Below are 19,261 nucleotides of genomic sequence, written 5' to 3'. Positions count from 1 at the left end.
CCGTAACAGGGGCTTGTCCTCCTCTACTAATCTCACCTGCAGGAACATTCCTTTAATGTCCCCGCTGATGGCCACCTTTTCCTGGCGGAAGCGGAGTAGAACGCCGAGTAGGGAGGGGCCGAGTGTGGGACCGGGCAGTAAATCTTTATTCAGATTTTGGGATCCGATCTGGTAGCTGCAGTTAAATACTATGCGGTCTTTACCGTTGTGATGGACCTTGTGGTGAGGCACGTACCACGATTCAGTGGTCTGGTCAGCCTCTTTAATGTCCATCTTTGTGACGTGTCCCGCTGTGATGAGCTTCTCAATCTCAGCGCGGTATACACTCTCTTGGGCGGGGTTCTTGGCTAAGCGCCGCTCCGTGTTCAGCAGGTACCGTTCTGTGGCGTCTGTCTTGGCGTGGAAAGTAGGCATTCCTTCTCGCCGCAGGAGTGGCGTGGCGTATCTCAACACGCCGTTGACCGGGACTCTCTTGGTCCCTGTCTCGAGGAGGTGAATGGCGTAAATGTCATCTTTAGAGCGAATGTCTTTCTTTCCGTTCTTAAAGGGCATTTGTTCCAAGGTCCATAGCCGCTCTACGTGTTGCAGGAGTGCGGTTTCTCCCTCTGTGACTCGGGAGTGGAGACATCTAGTGGCTGTACTTCGGTTGAGAGATTTGGCGAGCGGGCCTTGGAGAGTCCATCCCAAACGGGTCTCGACTGCTGCAGGACAGCCTCGGGGTCCGGTATGAACCCGGTCTATCGGGACAATGAGGTCTGCATGGTCGGAGCCTATCAACAGGGTCGGCATAGCATTGTCTATGAGCGGGATCGGTAACTTGCGCAGATGTGCATATTTCTCCATCAGCTTGGCGACGGGGTATGTGTACCGCGACAGTCCTATTTCTTGGCTGGTGAAAGCGTCTGTAATCTGGTACCGTCGCTCAGGCTGGCCGCTTGCTGCGATAGAGAATGAGACATTCTCGCCCTTTATCGTCTTCAAATCTCGTCTTATTGTCCGAATTGTCATTTGGGTTTCGCTTCCCCGCAGCCCTAGCTGGGCCGCAGCGGAGGCGAGCAGAAGGGTCTTCTCTGACCCGTCATCGAGGACGGCGTAAGTGTCCAGGACTTTATTCTGGTAGCTTAGTGTCACACGCACTACTTTTAGGAGTACTCGGGCTCCACTGCTGCTGGCGGGATCGATGTACATGACGCTCGCTTTGCTGCTGGATGGTGCGGGTGAAGGGCGCCGTCTGTTACTGTCGTGAAGTATGTCCAGCTGGGCTCCATCGCACTTGGTGCACCTTTTCTTTAAGCGGCATTCGGCTGCCATGTGTGAGCGCGCACAGCGAAAACAGCGCTTGTTGGACTTTATCCATTGACTTGCTTCCTCCGCGTTCAGCTTGGGGAAGGAGTCACATTGCGCTAGCCAGTGTTCTTTCTCACAGTAGGGGCACACTATCTTCCACTTCTCTGTTCTGGAGGGGGTACTGTGGCTCCTGCTGCTCGGTACTGACTCCGATTGGTGCATCACAGTCACCGATCTTCTTCCATCATTTAGTCGTCTGGTTCCTTCTCTGGAGCCAGGGGTGCTCCGTCCGAATGTATCTAGCCGTAGGCTGCTGACTTCTCTCGCCAGGAAGTCTGCTAGATCGAGGAGGTTCGGTTCGGGGCCATTCGGGTCTCGGTGGTCCCTCTGTCGCCTAAAACGCTCCTGTCGAGCGGGCGGCAGCTTCTCCAAGATCCTTTCCACATTTGAGTTGGCGTAAAGTTCATGCCTCCCCTTCTCTCTCTGCGCTCCCAACATCCCTACCAGGGACTGCACTCTGATGGACAGGTCGTCCAGTGCTCGATTGTCTATTGCTGGGGGTAAGCGGTCGATGTGTCGGATCTCCTGGATCACGTAATCCCATATGCGCCCATACCTCTGGTCCAATGCTACCAGCGCTGCTGTGTATGGGGTGGTGGAAGTCGCGTAGGCGAGCGCTATATTATGTGCGCGGGGCACCTTTAAGTGCTTTAGTAGGATGGCGTATTTATGGCGTTCATCCAATACATCCACCAACATGGTCTCCAGACACATGCGGAGTTCCGTATACTGGGCCCGGTTCTCTTGGGTGAAGTCGGGTACCATAGGCGGGCCAATGTATGACGCTGACTGTGGATACATCGGCGAGCGTTGGGGGAGAGGCCTCCTAGGCGAGTCTCCTCCCGCTCCTTGGTATGGGCTGGTACCGGCAGTGTACCATGGCCCGCTTGTCCAGGTGCTGTTCCTCGGTGCGGGTCGTGCTCACCCGTGTATAGAGTCGGGGGTCTGTAGCGCAGCTCCGCGGGAGTATAGCCTGGGCTGTACCGGACCTCCTGGTCCGGTAGAGTACTGTGCTGTCGTCGGGCGTGGTTCTCCTCCTCTTCCTCTTCGTCTTCAGTTAGGTCATCCAGTGCTTGTAGTCTCTGGTTTAGCCTCTCCACAGGATATGCTGCTCCTTCCCGGTTGCTAGGTCTCGCTTGGACCGGTGGGGGGAGGTGGTCTGTGGGGGGTATAGACCTCGTCTGTTGGTCAAGTTCAGGGTTGTTTACTCGGCTAGGGGATGCCGCCCTGGAGGTGTGTCTAGACGAGTTCCTGGAGCCTCTGGCGGAGGGAGAGGGTGTTGTCCGTCTGATCAGCTGTTCTATTAGTTGCGCTTGCTGTCTGTCGCGCTCTGCGTCCCGTAGAGCACCAGCAGCTGCTCGCTGGCTGTCTGCTCGGTCTCGGGCCACATTCTCTTCTCTCTGAATGCGTCTTAGTTCTAGACGTATATGCTCTTCTTCGCTCCGCTGCTGGATCTGCAGTCGGTCGCGTTCAGCAGCGGCGTTCAGGCTGATGAGGAAGGCCTGCTGTAGGGTCCTCTCTGCCTCGCTGGGAGAAGGCGGTTGTATAGGGGAGCCTTCCCTCGGGGTACTCCTTGCGGAGCCTTGGAGCTCTATCTCCACGGTGCTCTCCCCGTCTTCTTCCGTGCCGAGTTCTCTCTCGGTAGCGTTGTATTCCTCCCGGGACTCATCGGGGACTACTTCTTCAGTACTGGCGGGGTGTGAAGTCATGTCTGGTTCCCACTGGTCCCCACCGTGAACTTGGTCAGTTACATTAGAGCCCGTAGGGGCCTCTATGGTCGGGGTAGTCTGGGCGTTGGGGTTAGACATACTTTTACTTTCTAGTTTTACCGCGTTTACTGTTAGTAGAAGACTAGGTTGTTGACTGACAGCGTAAGCCTCTAAGTACTGAGGGAGCCGTCGTTCGCGCTGCGGGCGTTGGTTAGGAGGATCGTTTCGTGGAGTGTTCATCATAGGCCATTTCAATATTAATAACACTATATTAATATTACACTAATTACCATCCGGCTCGAAGGACCAATTGTAACTGAGGGGTACAATTCCCTGACTGTATTACTAGATATGATACTTACTACCACTACCTTTGTACTTAATATTCGGCCACCCAGTACACGGCATAAATATATTATGATGAACACTGTCACGTAGATGAAACGGATCCAACACAAATGTACGAATTAGAAATAGGTCTTTATTTCTACACAGCGATGGTGTGTAGAGCAAGCACTTAATCAAATCAATCACATTTATGAATGGAAATTAGTATGCACTTTTATGGCAAGAGTATTCGTCGGTATATCAATAGAGAATGTCCAATCTCTGAAGGCGCAGGTGGTACATATACGACCTGGAATAGTTTAAGGAATAACAGCAATGATACTTTAATGATTATATACTGGATACACTAGGGGGGGGTTAATCCGGTCGCTTGTAAGCCGACAGGAGTAGGAGGGGGGGGGGGGTAGAATCCGGCTGCCTCATCCGGCCAAGGGTATCCCAGGTGAACCCACTGTAGTGCCGTTCAATGCGCCGGCGATCCTTGGACCACAGATGAAAGCAGGTGGACTCTTTGTGGGCCGGCGTCATCCGGTCCACGGAGGAGAGACGTGAAGCGACCTCGTCTTGCAGAGCGTCTCCTCACCTTGCGTCCTCTCCAGGGGGGGGGGGTTCCAACACACGGCAGTGTCGGGGGTCTTTATCCATGGAATAATCAAAGTATACAAAGCATAATCCGTGCCTGGGAAGGCGGGCTGTCGTCGGTAGAATAATCCGGTATACAGGTCCACTCGCTCGTCGGCTCTGGGGCTCCTCGGGTGCAGCTTCACGTGGGGTCAACCACCCTGGATAAGCAGCCAGTTCTCTGCCCGAAACGATGGGGTACTGACTACGGTAGTATTCTCACCGCACGAAGCACTATATATTAACAGACTATTATTAGCTTAATAGACTACGTCCAACTCGACGATATAGTGCCAAATATGACTATTCAAATATTAATATACACGATGTCTCAATACCGATGGTAGGCGAACTTGGCCTTACTCCCACACGTGGCGTCGCGGGGAGGCTTTACGTCTGTCACTCTATTGGAGGGTAAGAAACTGGACTGAAAAGAAAGTCCTACTTTAGTAGCGCAGTATATATACGCACTATGAACAAATAGTCCCATTAGTGGTGCGGTAGTCAGATTCCTACGCGGAACTAGGACTTGTTCGTACATGTGGAGCGGTACGTTTGAACTGGGTCTGAGGGGTATGGCAGCCTGGCACCAAGGTCTCGACCAATAGTAGAATGGAGACTATTATGGGATGTTCAGTAGGCTAGAATGGATATTCAATGCATATTGTACAAGGAATATACAAGGGATATCAGGGAATATTAGAGAATATACAAATACAATTAAATATATATATATAAATAAATATATATATTCGGTTTAATCTGGCCCTTCACAACAGGGATTGTGGATATGTCTTTTTATCATCCCATAAATCAGGAAATGCTGTCTACAGTCATAAAAAAATCTATTTTCGCCATGTTTTTGGTCTAAATGTACTATAAATCAGGCTATGAATGATATATCAACAAACCCCTCTGTAGAAAGATGCAGGGTATATATAGGAAGAAATGTGGAAAGTATGGTGTGTGTAGATGCTATGGAATGGTAGATTTATACCCAAGTGTGTAAGAAAAACGCATAAAATTTTTTTTTTGGGAAAACGCCTTCAAAGTTCTGTATTGTAAAATGCCATTTTTTTTAAACAGCTATTTACAAACACAATACCTAATCAAACCATTAGTAATAGACAACCTAAACACATGCCTGATAACTGAATAATAATAATAATAATAATAATAATAATAATAATAATAATAATAATAATAATAATAATAATAATAATAATAATAATAATAATAATAATAATAATAATAATAATAATAATAATTATTATTATTATTATTATTATTATTATTATTATTATTATTATTATTATTATTATTATTAATAATATTAATATTAATATTATTAATAATAATAATAATAATAATAATAATAATAATAATAATAATAATAATAATAATAATAATAATAATAATAATAATAATAATAATAATAATAATAATAATAATAATAATAATAATAATAATAATAATTATTATTATTATTATTATTATTATTATTATTATTATTATTATTATTATTAATATTAATAATAATAATAATAATAATAATAATAATAATAATAATAATAATAATAATAATAATAATAATAATAATAATAATAATAATAATAATAATAATAATAATAATAATAATAATAATGATGTTATTGAACTGACCAGAACTACACACAGGCTACAAACAGTGTAGTAACAGTGTAGTACAGTGTAGTACAGTGTAGTACCCCCTAATAGGCAAACAAATATTTGAATAGATATCACTATGAAACTTTCCCAGTTTGTTATGTACATATAAACTAAGAAAAAAAAATATTGCAAGTTTTCTTAATCTTATGTTTATATATGCAAATGAGGCACTTCCCCATTAAATATGTGCACATTTATGGATGCAATAAGGCACATTTAAGTAAAATAAACAACTAAATGTGTGTTATTGACGTTTTTTGTCACTAGTTTCATAGAAGACATGTTTAGGAAGCAAAATATAACAAAATCTCAATCAACCAAAAAAAGTATATTTGCCTATTCACCTGGGGTATCTCGCCTTAAAGGAACACGCCAACATTTGGGGAAATTAGCTTATCGTCTTCTCCAGAGAGAGACAATTGATTGATTGATTGAAAATTGTATTAACAGATTGCAGAATGGGTACAATGGGTTTATTTTCTTATTTAAAATGGCTGCAAACACATGTAAAAAGTTATACGAATAAAGCCCATTGAACTGAATTGGATTGTGTTGAACTGAATTGATTGGGAATGGGCAAGAGCTGGTGCCTTCTCCCTGGCACACACACAAACGTACTGTATCCCCTCTATACAAATTGGGGATTCTCATAAAAGGAAATGTTTTTGTTATATGGTATCATTGAGTCTGTATTAATACCTGGGTAATAATTGTGTGGGTCAGGGCAGGGGCGTAGCTGGGGGGGGGGGGGGGGGGGGGGGGCAACGTTTTTTATTTTATTTTTTTATTAGACATCACTCAGGTGTATTATTGATGCTCTCATTGATACTATGTTTGTTTATGAAGTGTGTGTGTGTGTGTGTGTGTGTGTGTGTGTGTGTGTGTGTGTGTGTGTGTGTGTGTGTGTGTGTGTGTGTGTGTGTGTGTGTGTGTGTGTGTGTGTGTGTGTGTGTGTGAGATATAGAGAGAGAGGGGGGGCTTTGGTAGACTATTGCATTGGTCCATTCATTGAAGATGAACGCAATGCGACATCCTTTACTAGGCTCACCCACCAACAGTGCAGGTGCTGAACTGCTGATCCGAATGTATAGGTAAAAACCATATTATGCGTTTTCATCAATAAATAAATGGCCAAAAAAAATGATCTCGCTCGCTTACGCACGCGCGCCCGCATTGACAGGGGGCTTACGCATACATTCTTTCATGGGGGCCAGAATCTACAGCTACGCCCCTGGGTCAGGGGTTGAGCTACCCATGTCAGAGTTCTTTTCACTTTTCCACCTTTGGCATGATCAACGCAGAACAGTGTGCATATTAGAACATGTGTATAAAAGATTATTCACAACACTGGTGGCATCATCACAATAGGTGACATAGGGACTGGCTGAAAAGGAGAGGAATATAAGCTTATAGTGAAACCATTATCAGAACACAACTCAGCAGGTGCTATAAAAAGTTATTTGGCTTACCAAGATTAGCAATTTAGTTTCTAGCCCCCTCTAGTGTCCAATATGATTGTTGCAAGCAACAATTTGAAATGGTCATTATGGTCTCATCAAAGTTCAACAACGTGTGCTTTTATTTTGATATTCCTTAATTCCACATTGAAATTATGCGATACAGTGTGGGGTCCCCAAAAAAATCCAAAATAAAATGGGGTCGCAGTATGAAAAAGTTTGAGAACCCCTCCGATCTAATGAACTATTTTCTATGCCCCATAATAATATATGGCAGGTGTACTTCGGCAGAAAATAGTTTGTAGTGATGATGGATAAAAATGGATAAAATATGACCACATGGCAAGGTGAACAGTTCGATAGAAAGTGGGCATGTATAGAGCGTATAGGGCTATAAAGGCACCTTATTATTTGAATTGTCATTTTATTATTTTCTATCTTATTTCTCATTTTATTGTCATTTTCTTTTAAACCCAGCCACTTCCGAGTGCCGGTCCCAAGCCCGGGAAAAATGGGGAGGGTTGCGTCAGGAAGGGCATCCGGCGTAAAAACCAAACTGCCAAAATGATTATGCGGATCAAAAATCTGATTTCCATACCGGATCGGTCGAGGCCCGGGTCACCAACGACCGCCCCTGGCACTGCTGACCAGCAGGGTGCCGGGGGAAATTGGGCTACAGGTGGTAGAAAGAGAAGAGGGGGGAAACATGTCCGGAGGAGGAGGCAGAAGAGGATGGGGAGGAGTGTGGAGGTGAGGGTTGGAACGTTGAACGTTGGCACCATGTCTGGCAAAGGGGGAGAGATAGTTGATATGATGGAGAGAAGAAAAATAGATATACTGTGTGTGCAGGAGACCAGGTGGAAGGGGCGTAAGGCCAGATGCATGGGGAGAGGGTACAAACTGCTCTACTATGAGGTGGATGGGAGAAGAAATGGGGTAGGGGTTATCCTAAAGGGGGAGTATGCCAGTAGCGTGGTAGAGGTGAGGAGAGTATCGGACAGAGTGATGGCTCTGAAGCTAGTGAGGGAAGGGCTAATGCTGAATGTGATCAGCGCGTATGCCCCCCAGGTGGGGTGCGAGATGGAAGAGAAGGAAGAATTCTGGAGCATGTTAGATGAAGTGGTGGAGAGTGTGCCTGTGGGGGAGAGAGTGGTGATTGGAGCGGACTTCAACGGGCATGTAGGGGAGGGAAACAAAGGGGATGAGGAGGTGATGGGCAGGTACGGCGCCAAAGAGAGAAATGCGGAAGGGCAGATGGTGGTAGACTTTGCAAAAAGGATGGGTATGGCGGTAGTGAACACTTACTTCAGGAAGAGAGAGGAGCACAGGATTACATATAAAAGCGGGGGAAGGTGCACACAGGTGGACTATGTTCTATGCAGAAGGGGTAATCTGAAAGAGGTCAGGGACTGCAAGGTGATCGCAGGTGAGAGTGTAGCTAGGCAGCACCGCATGGTGGCCTGTAGGATGACTGTGGAGGCCAAGAGGAAGAAAGCCAAGGGAGAGAAGGTAGAGCCAAAGATTAAATGGTGGCAGTTAAAGAGAGAGGAACGTTGTGTGGAGTTCAGGGAGAAGATAAGACAGGCGCTGGGTGGTAGGGAGGAGCTGCCGGTTGGTTGGGCAGCCACAGCAGATGTGGTGAGGGAGACCGCTAAAATGGTATTTGGCGTGTCTTCAGGACGAAGGAAGGAAGATAAGGAGACCTGGTGGTGGACTGAGGAAGTGCAGGAAAGTATACAGAGGAAGAGGTTGGCGAAGAAGCAGTGGGACAGACTGAGGGATGAAGAGAGTAGACAGGCATACATGGAGAGACGGCGGGAGGCGAAGAGAGAGGTGGCAAAGGCGAAGGAAAGAGCATTCAGCGAGCTGTATGAGAGGTTGGACACCAAGGAAGGAGAAAAGGACCTATATAGGCTGGCTAGGCAGAGGAACCAGGCAGGGAAGGATATACAGCAGGTCAGAGTTATAAAAGATAAGGAGGGCAAGGTGCTGACCAGCGAGGACAGTGTGGTGAGAAGGTGGAAGGAGTACTTTGAAGAGCTGATGAATGAGGAAAATGAGAGAGAAAGGAGGATGGACAGTGTGGAGGCAGTGAACCAGGAAGTGCAACAGATCAGTAAGGAGGAAGTGAGGGCAGCTTTGAAGAGGATGAAGAGTGGGAAGGCGGTAGGCCCAGATGACATACCAGCGGAGGCCTGGAGATGCCTAGGCGAGATGGCAGTGGTTTTTCTAACAAGATTGTTCAACAACATCTTGGAAAACGAGAAAATGCCAGAGGAGTGGAGGCAAAGTGTGCTAGTGCCGATTTTTAAGAATAAGGGAGACGCACAGAGTTGCAGCAACTACAGGGGAATAAAGCTGATCAGCCACAGCATGAAGCTATGGAAAAGGATAGTGGAGGCTAGGTTAAGAGGAGAGGTGAGGATTAGTGAGCAGCAGTATTGGTTCATGCCAGGGAAAAGCACGACAGACGCATTGTTCGCCCTTAGAATGTTAATGGAGAAGTATAGAGAAGGCCAGAAGGAGCTGCATTGCGTCTTTGTAGACCTAGAGAAGGCGTATGACAGGGTACCAAGAGAGGAGGTGTGGTACTGTATGAGAAAGTCAGGAGTAGCTGAAAAGTTTGTGAGGGTAGTACAGGACATGTATGAGGGCAGTGCGACTGTGGTGAGGTGTGCAGTGGGAGTGACGGAAGGGTTCAAGGTCGGGGTAGGATTGCACCAAGGGTCGGCCCTCAGTCCTTTCTTATTTGCAGTAGTGATGGACAGGCTGACAGATGAGGTCAGGCAGGAGTCCCCGTGGACCATGATGTTCGCAGATGACATCGCGATCTGTAGTGAGAGCAGGGAGCAGGTGGAAGAGAACCTGGAGAAGTGGAGGCATGCCCTGGAGAGAAGGGGGATGAGGGTGAGCAGAAGCAAGACCGAGTATATGTGTGTGAACGGGAAGGAAGACGGAGGGGTGGTGATGATGCAAGGAGTAGAGGTACCAAAGGTGGACGAGTTTAAGTACTTGGGGTCAACAGTCCAAAGTAATGGGGACTGTGGTAGGGAGGTGAAGAAGAGAGTGCAGGCCGGGTGGTGCGGGTGGAGAAGGATGACGGGTGATCTGCGATAGAAGGGTACCAGCAAGAGTAAAGGGAAAGGTATCCAGCACGGTAGTGAGACCAGCTATGCTGTATGGTCTAGAAACAGTGGCGCTGACCAACAAGCAGGTGGCGGAGCTGGAGGTGGCAGAGATGAAGATGTTAAGGTTCTCTCTGGGAGTAACAAGGTTGGACAAAATCGAAAATGTCTACATCAGAGGAACGGCCCATGTTGAGCAGTTCGGGCAGAATGTGAGAGAAGCAAGACTGAGATGGTTTGGACATGTGCGGAGGAGGGAGGTGGGGTATATCGGGAGGAGGATGCTGGAGATGGAGCTGCCAGGAAAGAGGAGGAGGGGAAGGCCCAAGAGGAGGTTTATGGACACAGTGAAGGAGGACATGCAGGCAGTGGGAGTGACGGAGGACGACACAGATGACAGAAACAGATGGAAACGGATGATCCGCTGTGGCGACCCCTGACGGGAAAAGCCGAAAGAAAAAGAAGAATTGTCATTTTCTTTTATATATTTTTTTATTTATCTCACCATTAATACTTACCTAATCTAAATGTGTTTTTCATTCCTTCAATACACAACCACGATTGCATCTAAACTGTCTACCAATATCACTTGTATATCATCATTATTATTTTTACTTCTTAAATCTCTTTGTTTCAACACTTACTGGTGGTTTCATCCACACATATATATAATATATATTCTGGTTTATCTGTTTTTATGTTTCTAAAAACCACATGAGAGAGTTGTCAGTTGGTTTTGTTCAGCAACAGTAAGACATGAGAGATGACCTACAGTACATGCATTTTTTTTTTAATTAAAAACGAAGGTTTGAACGTCCATTCGAAGAACCCTGACGAAGTTAGACATTTATTATTTGAATTTTTTAATTAAAAACTAAAGTTGGAACGTCCGTTCGAAGAACCCTGACGAAGTTTGAATCCCAAAAACAGGCTTCGGGGACAGCCTTACCATACATATTATTTATAGTATTCAAATGGAACTCAAACATGTTCCGTTGTGATGTCACAGTATGATGTCATATAGAACATTCTAGAACATTTGTGATGTCACAGTATATGTCATAATCAAACATACTAGAACATTTGTGTATCTATTCAACAATTCTCTCAGAGGATCTCATTGTGTATCTTGGAACAGTACTGAACAGATAGACTAAACAACATAGATTGAAGCCTGCATTTCTCAACCAAGGTGCCTTGCCTACCGTTTTGCTGTGGAAAGGTGAGTGTCCACAACGGCTAGCTAGCTGTTCTACTTGAATACTGAATGTTAATATTGAATCAGACAATATTGAATACTGAATGTTAATTCAGGTTGACAGTTGACATCATTTGACAGTTGACAGAAATGTATCTATTCAACAATTCTTTCAGAAGATCTCATTGTTACAACATTACACCTCTCTTTCAAAGGATGCAGGTCGTAACGCTCAAACCCACAATAACACTTATTATCTAGCGTAGCAAGCTAAGTTTACAAAACGGATTCTGTTGAGTTTTTCATGAGGAAGTTGTATTCCTCATAGGTCTGCTCATGAACCCAAGAAAAGCACCTGTCTGAAGAAGACCATGCCGCAGACCTGCTCTTCGGCTTCGCCTTCGAAGCACCCTGAAAGACGCCACTATCGCATCCGGGCCCTCACTTCTCAGGTGGACGAGACACTCTGTGATGATACCAAACAAACCGAGACACAGGGAAACTCGGGGACCACCAGGTCCAAGAGTGGCCCTCACAAGACCCATCAACAAAATATCCGCATCATCCCCAAAGACCGTATCCGCAATCTGACGATCCCGAAGAAGGATCCCTCTGAACATATCATCCTGCCCCCCGCTGTGATGGAGCGGATCACTGTGGCAGCCCGGGTGACCACCAAGGAGGAGAGGGAGGCAGCGATGGAGGCCCTGCAGGAGAGGAGGGATGCAGCCATGGATGTGATGGAGGAGAGGAAAGCTCTGATCCATCAAGCTGACCTATCGCGCAAGAAGAACCAGGCACTGAATGACATTGAGTCAGATGCCCGGGACCGGGCTCAGTACGCGCTGGACCGGGCCAACGCCATGATGATGGAGCAAGAGGGCGAGATCCGCAGGCTCAACACGCTGATCCTGGGTGCTCAGTGCCTCGCGGTACGCAACGCACAGATCCTGGAGAAGACTCAGATCAGGGACGAGCTGGTGGATGATGAGAGGCGCCTGCACGGCATGATGGAGCTGGATTGCCGTCTGGCCTTACAGACCCAGAGTCAGATTGATGATCTGCGCAAGCAGCAGAGAATCCAGGGGGAGCAGCACATTCTGGTCCAGATTGAGGAGCGTCAGATGGAGAAGCTCCTGCAGCAGGAGAGGACGGAGCAGGAGGGAAAGCATGTGATGGAGAAGATAAAGAGAATGGAGCTGGAGGAATTGATGTCCTTGGAGAGGAAGAAGGAGGAGCAGCAGCTCCTTCAGGAGGATATCATGAGGATCGACGCAGAGAGCCTCCGGGTCAAGGAGCGCAAGAAGAAGCAGGAGAAGATGGCTGACCACAGGGCCATGGAGTTCACCCAGAAGAAAATGCAACTTGAGGCAGAATATAAAGCGGTGCAGAGTCACGCCAAGAAGGAGAAGGAGAAGGGAGTGGCCAGACTGAGGTGCCTGCAGGAGAGAGACAGAGACCAACAGGCTGAGAAGGATGAGCTCCGTGTCCGCAGGAACCAGGAGGCGGTGGAGAGGAAAAGTAGGAGGAAGGAGAAGGAGAAGTCGAAGAGAAAAGCAGAGGAGGAGGTCACGCACAAGGCTGGGCTCTCTGAGCAGGTGGTCCACAAAGAGCACCTGTTGTCCATCCAGGCTGGGAGAGAGAGGGCAGAGTTTGAGAGGCTACTAAGTGCCCAGCAGGAGGCTATCGCCAGGCAGAAGGAGGAAGAGAAGAGACAACATCAGAGAGCAATGCACAATGCAGCTGGCGTCCGTCAGCAGATGAGGGAGCGTGAGCAGGTGGCCGTGAGCAAGCGCTGGGAGAAGTGTGAAGAAGAAAAGAAGGTGGTGGAGGAGGCGCAGGAGAGACGTGCCTGCATGGACAAGATGAAGGAGAAGAAACTCGGGCAGCTCAGAGCTGCTGGACTCGCGGAGGAATACTGCAATCAAGTGGAGAGGAATATTCCTAATATCACAGAACAGTAACAGTGTTTCCCTTATATGCATTCAGCAGCGCCGCTGCTATGAACTTACTAGACTATTAAAAAAAAATGATGGGTGGCTGAGTGGCGCAGTGGGCAAGGCGCTCGCCACTAATGCAGGATATGCTGGTATCGAGCCCAGCTCTCGGCGTTGCTACCGGCTTGACCGGCCGTCATACTAACACTATTGGCAGTGTTAGAGGGTGGGAAAGCCGGTGGGTGGGGATTGGACGTTGTGGACGCCTGAATACTTTAGACAACAAATGTTTGTTTCCACGTCTCTGATTGGCCATGTCATTTCTGGTCATGTGACATGTACGCCCAATCGTGGGACCGCAGGTTTATACACTGATTAAGCTTAGGCGCTCTTTCGAAGTTGGTTAAGGTTAGAGTTTGTCTTAGAGCAGCGGTTCCCAAACTTTTTTGGCCGTGCACCCCCTGTCACCTCCCGACCTAGCTGACGCACCCCTCAATGGGTTTCTGTTAGAAAAAATTGTTGCTGGTCTCCGTGCACAGATTTTATTTTTTATTTTATCTTTTCCCACGGCGACTATGGATAGGGAATTTCTTTATTTAATTAAAATGTTCACGACAACATGGATGCATGTACTCTGCCAGCATGTTTAATATCCATAATACTAAAGGTTTGACTAAGATTTTTATGAAATGTTATTGTAAAAAAAAATAAAAAATGTTTTACCACCAAAAATGTGCCTTTTCATGTCACGCACCACCTAGAGGGCGCTCGCGCACCACAAGGGGTGCGCGCACCACCGTTTGGGAACCACTGTCTTAGACCATGGCGATAGAACGCCTACCCTTCTTTCGACGGTTAAGCTTAGGCACTCTTTCGAAGTTGGTTAAGGTTAGAGTTTGTCTTAGAGCATGGCGATAGAACGCCAGGTAGTTTGCAGGCTGTTAGACCCGGAAATCGGCGCAGAACTTGCTGTCCCACGATTGGCGCACATGTCACATGACCTGGCCAATCAGAGCGCAAAACTCGAACGCGGAAACAAACATTTGTTGTCGAAAGTATTCACGCGTTGTGGACAGCGACTCCTACAGGTCGGTTGGGTGACGCCGGTACGGCGGAAACAGGAAGTATCGGGGGCAGCGTGAGCCTCCCACGCGTTACTCCTCGCCACTGAGAGTTCGAGCTGTTGCGGTGAAAAGATGCAACAGGCTGCCTCCTCGTGTACCGGAGGGGACACGTGATGCAAGGCTCCTATCCTCACTACAGCCGACCAGTGGGAGGCATAGTCTAGCAACGTTCAAGACAGGGGAGGGAAGAATTGGAATTACGAAATTGGGATGGGAGAAAAATAGAAAAATAAGGAGAAAAAGTGGATAAAAAAAATAATAAATATTTATAAAAAAAAATTTAAATTAAAAAAAATCTCATTGTGTATCTTGGAACAGTACTGAACAGTACTGAACAGATAGACTAAACAACATAGATTCAAGCCTGCATTTATCAACCAAGGTGCCTTGTCTACCATTTTGCTGTGGAGAGGTGAGTGTCCACAACGGCTAGCTAGCTGTTCTACTTGAATACTGAATGTTAATATTGAATCATATTGAATATTGAATACTGAATGTTAATTCAGGTTGACAGTTGACATCATTTGACAGTTGACAGGGGGCTGGAAAGTTGATTTAATAAAAGAAAAAATACTCATTTAATCAGATTAATCACTTTATTCAAATTGAGGATTTAGTTTGAGGATATAAATATATATATATATATTTCTTTATTTTAACTTCTTTTTTTGTATCCACTTTTTGTCCCCATTTTCTATTTTTCTCCCATCCCAATTTTGTGTTTCCAATTCTTCCCTCCCCTGTCTTGAACGTTGCTAGACTATGCCTCCCACTGGTCGGCTGTAGTGAGGATAGAAGCCTTGCATCACGTGTCCCCTCCGGTACACGAGGAGGCAGCCTGTCGCATATTTTCACCGCAACAGCTCAAACTTTCAGTGGCGAGGAGTAACGCGTGGGAGGCTCACGCTGCCCCCGATACTTCCTGTTTCCGCCGTACCGCCGTCACCCAACCGACCTGTAGGAGTCGCTGTCCACAACGTCCAATCCCCACCCACCGGCTTTCCCACCCCCCTCTAACACTGCCAATTGTGTTAGTATGACGGCCGGCCAAGCCGGTAGCAACGCAGAGAGCTGGGCTCGATACCAGCATATCCTGCGTTAGTGGTGGCGAGCGCCTTGCCCACTGCGCCACTCAGCCGCCATTATTTTAACTTTAATTAAAAACGAAGGTTTTTAAGTTTTTTATTAATAATTTTTTTTAAACTTCAATTTTTTATTAACATTTATAGACAAACAACACTTACACAATACCTACAATGACATCAACAACACAACAGTACATCCACATGGGCCCCTTGAATTCAGCCACGCTCAGCCTCCCAGAACTCCATGAGAGGGACCCCCCCCCCCCCCTCCCGCCATCCACCCCCAGAAACAGGGCTCCCCCACATCCCAGGGCCGTCTCACGCGGGGCCGAGTACTCAGCGACACGGCTGGGTACCTTGAATTTGATTGGGCCAGGCCCAGTAGAGGGGCGAGGGGTGGTACTCCCCCGCACCGAGCCAAGCCCGCCACCTCCCATTCCACTCAGCACCCCACCCCACGGCCGAAGACCCCACAACATCCAAGACCCCCCTCTCCCGGGCCAAACCGCGGAAACGATGGTCAAGACCCCCCCCCCCCTGAGCCAAGCCCATAAGAGCCCCCCATATCCCAGGCCGATGCGCGCGCCGCCGGGCCCCCAGCGACACGGGTCCCTTGAATCAATTGGGCCAGCCCAGTAGAGGAAAGGATAGGGGACTCCCCCCCCACCGAGCCAAGCCCGCCATTTCCCATGCCACCGAGAGCCCCACACCCACCGCCCCCCCCAACACACAGGACCCCGCCGGGCAAAGCCCAGCCGCTCTGATCCCCCTGAGAGAAACCCCTCCCTCCCTCCCTCCCTCCTCCCCGAGAAACAGAACACCCATATCCTGGTCCACCATGCGCGGAGCCGAGCACCCAGAGCTCCCACCCGCCCCCGCCCGACCGCCAGGCCCCCGGCCCACGAGAACCCCAAGCCCAGGCTTGCAGAAGGCCAAAGCACCACGCCTCAATTATCCCACGACCCCCCAAGCCCGGTGCCCCCCTGGCCCGGTGACCAGTCCGCCCAGGCCACGGCGGCTGAGGGCCCCAGGAAACCCCACCCCCCCACACCAATCCCACAACACGCAAGGCCTCCCCCTCCCCCGGGTCGAACCGCCAGAACGATGGCCCCTCCCCCCAACACCCCCCCCCCCCCCTGAACCCAAGCTGCCCACCTCTGTACCTCCCATGTCGCCGACATCACCGCATATATTTATGAAAAATGAAACTAACAACACAATAAGAAAAAAATTAAGTGAACATAAATGGTTATATGGTTAGCACTCTGTCCCCGGTTGGCGGTTTGGGGGGGGGATCAGCCCTCCCACTGGAGAAGCCCCCCCCCCCAGAGACGGAGATAGCGCCAAAGGAGATTCTCCAAGCCTCTCTTCATGTCCAACATTTTGAATTCTTGTCCATTTTGAATTCTTGTCCTTCATATTTGTCCATGTGCATATTTAAAGCAACTGCTATTCTAACAACTCAGAAGAAAATAATATAAAAGAAGACTAAAGACAATTGGCACTTCCCAGGTCATTCTTTTTAACCCCGTTTAACCCCCGTTGGCGGGTTGGAGGGGTAAGGCTCTCCTGGAGAGGGCCCCTCCTATAACGATGTAGATATCCCCAATAGGGATTCTCCAATGTCCCTATTATTGTCCAACATTTTATTTGAATTTAGTTAGTACATTTCCAGAGCTCCCGGTCCGGTCTCCGAATGTGATTCCCCATGTTCCCCTGTCATCTTATTTGTGTGTCATGTGTGCTAGTGTCTACAGTTTAGTCTAGTACGTGTTATTTGTATTATATGTCCCGAATCAAGTCCCAACCTATGCGTTTACCTTGTCTGTATTCCCAGTGGTCTGTGTGTTATCTGCAGTGTGTCTCGAACCATAACCTCCATTCACTATAAAATAATATGCTTAGTTGTGTGTCATGTGTGTTAGTGTCAACAGTTTAGTCTAGTACGTGTTATTTGTATTATATGTCCCGAATCAAGTCCCAATTTCCCCATCTAATGTGTTTACCCTGTCTGTATTCCCAGTGGTCTGTGTTGTCTGCAATGTGTCTCGAATCATAACCTCCATTCACTATCACATTTTATTACATGGCGTTTTAACATTCGCCGAAATGCTTGATTGTGGTTGGTCAATAGCCCCCGACACGACAGTGGTGAATTATTTTTCGATAACCACCGGTGATTATTGTTTTTCGCAGCTGGAGTAATCAAGCAGCTTAGCCCCACTGACGCACAGTTTCAGTGCAATTAGACACACCTGCCGGGCTGCCGGCGATAATAATAATCACTTTATTTGGGCTGACAGAGCCACAGAACAACTGCGTCTGCATTATCTCGTCTTGTCGATTTTGTAAAATGAATTAGGTATATTGTTAGTAAGTTAGCCATGTAATAAGCGGGATAATGTATAGCTATACTCGGTCATCATCGCAAAATAATTTACCTTCACTGACGTTTAAAACACCTCGCCGAGGCGGCTCGGTATTTTAAACTCTGTGTCGGTCAATTATTTTGCGACAATGACCTCGTAGCTATACATTATCCCTTACATATGCATATGTGGTATTGAATCTTGGTCGGTGTGTATGACCTCATTACTGTATATATGATATATACAGTATCATAGTATTATTGTACATAGCTATCATACAGGTGTGTAAAAAGTAATATATGGGTAGACTATAGTATGAGGTAGATAGTTATGATTACAGTGAAGGCAGTTGAGGTGTCCTTGAAAATTAGGTGTTCCTTCCTCAGACACTGTTTGTGATGAATAGTCTCAATTTCAGTGAGTGATGTACGGGTGATGTGTTGGGTGCTTTCCAGTCTGAGGCAGTGCAGACTGTCATGCAGTTGGTGAGTATGCCTTCTATGGCGCACAGGTAAAAGTTCACCAGAATCTGAGGAGACAGGTGGGCTTTCCTCAGTCTCCTCAGGAAGAAGAGGCGCTGGTGGGCCTTCTTGACCAGTGTTGAGGTCCTTGGGAGATGCGGACACCTAGGAACTTGAAGCTGGAGACACGCTCAACCTCCGTCCCGTTGATATGGATGGTGGCGTGTCCAGTGTCCACCAGCCCTGGTCTTCCTGAAGGCAAGGATGAGCTCCTTGGTGTTGAGGGCCAGGTCGGTGCTGGAACTCCTCCCTGTAGGCAGACTCATTGTTGTGACCCACCTTGGTGTTGAGGGCCAGGTCGGTGCTGGAACTCCTCCCTGTAGGCCGACTCATTGTTGTGACCCACCACCGTTGTGTCGTCTCCAAACTTGATAACAGTGCTGGTATCATGCATAGACATATATAAAGGCTAGATGACTCACCCGCGCTGCTGGCCAATGGAGACCGACGTTGTCACATGGCTGCCATCTTGCCACAGGCAGCACGCCCACTCATAACATGAATGTCTGTGGTGCATGTACTATTGAAATAACCATAGCTTGCAAAATCTTCAACCGATTTTCAAACGGTTTGGTTTGTTATAAACGTCAGAGATGTAGTTATCATACTGCATACTTATAATGGACTTTCATATGAAAATTATTTCAACATGTCCAAGCATCATAGCCATGTTAATAACGTTTGTAATAAACAAAACCGTTTGTAAATCGGTTGAACATTTAGCAAGCTAT

This window comes from Notolepis coatsorum, assembly GCF_963971535.1.
Source record: "Notolepis coatsorum genome assembly, chromosome: 3".
Classification (NCBI taxonomy): domain Eukaryota; kingdom Metazoa; phylum Chordata; class Actinopteri; order Aulopiformes; family Paralepididae; genus Notolepis; species Notolepis coatsorum.
Note: the sequence above shows the minus strand (reverse complement) of the source record.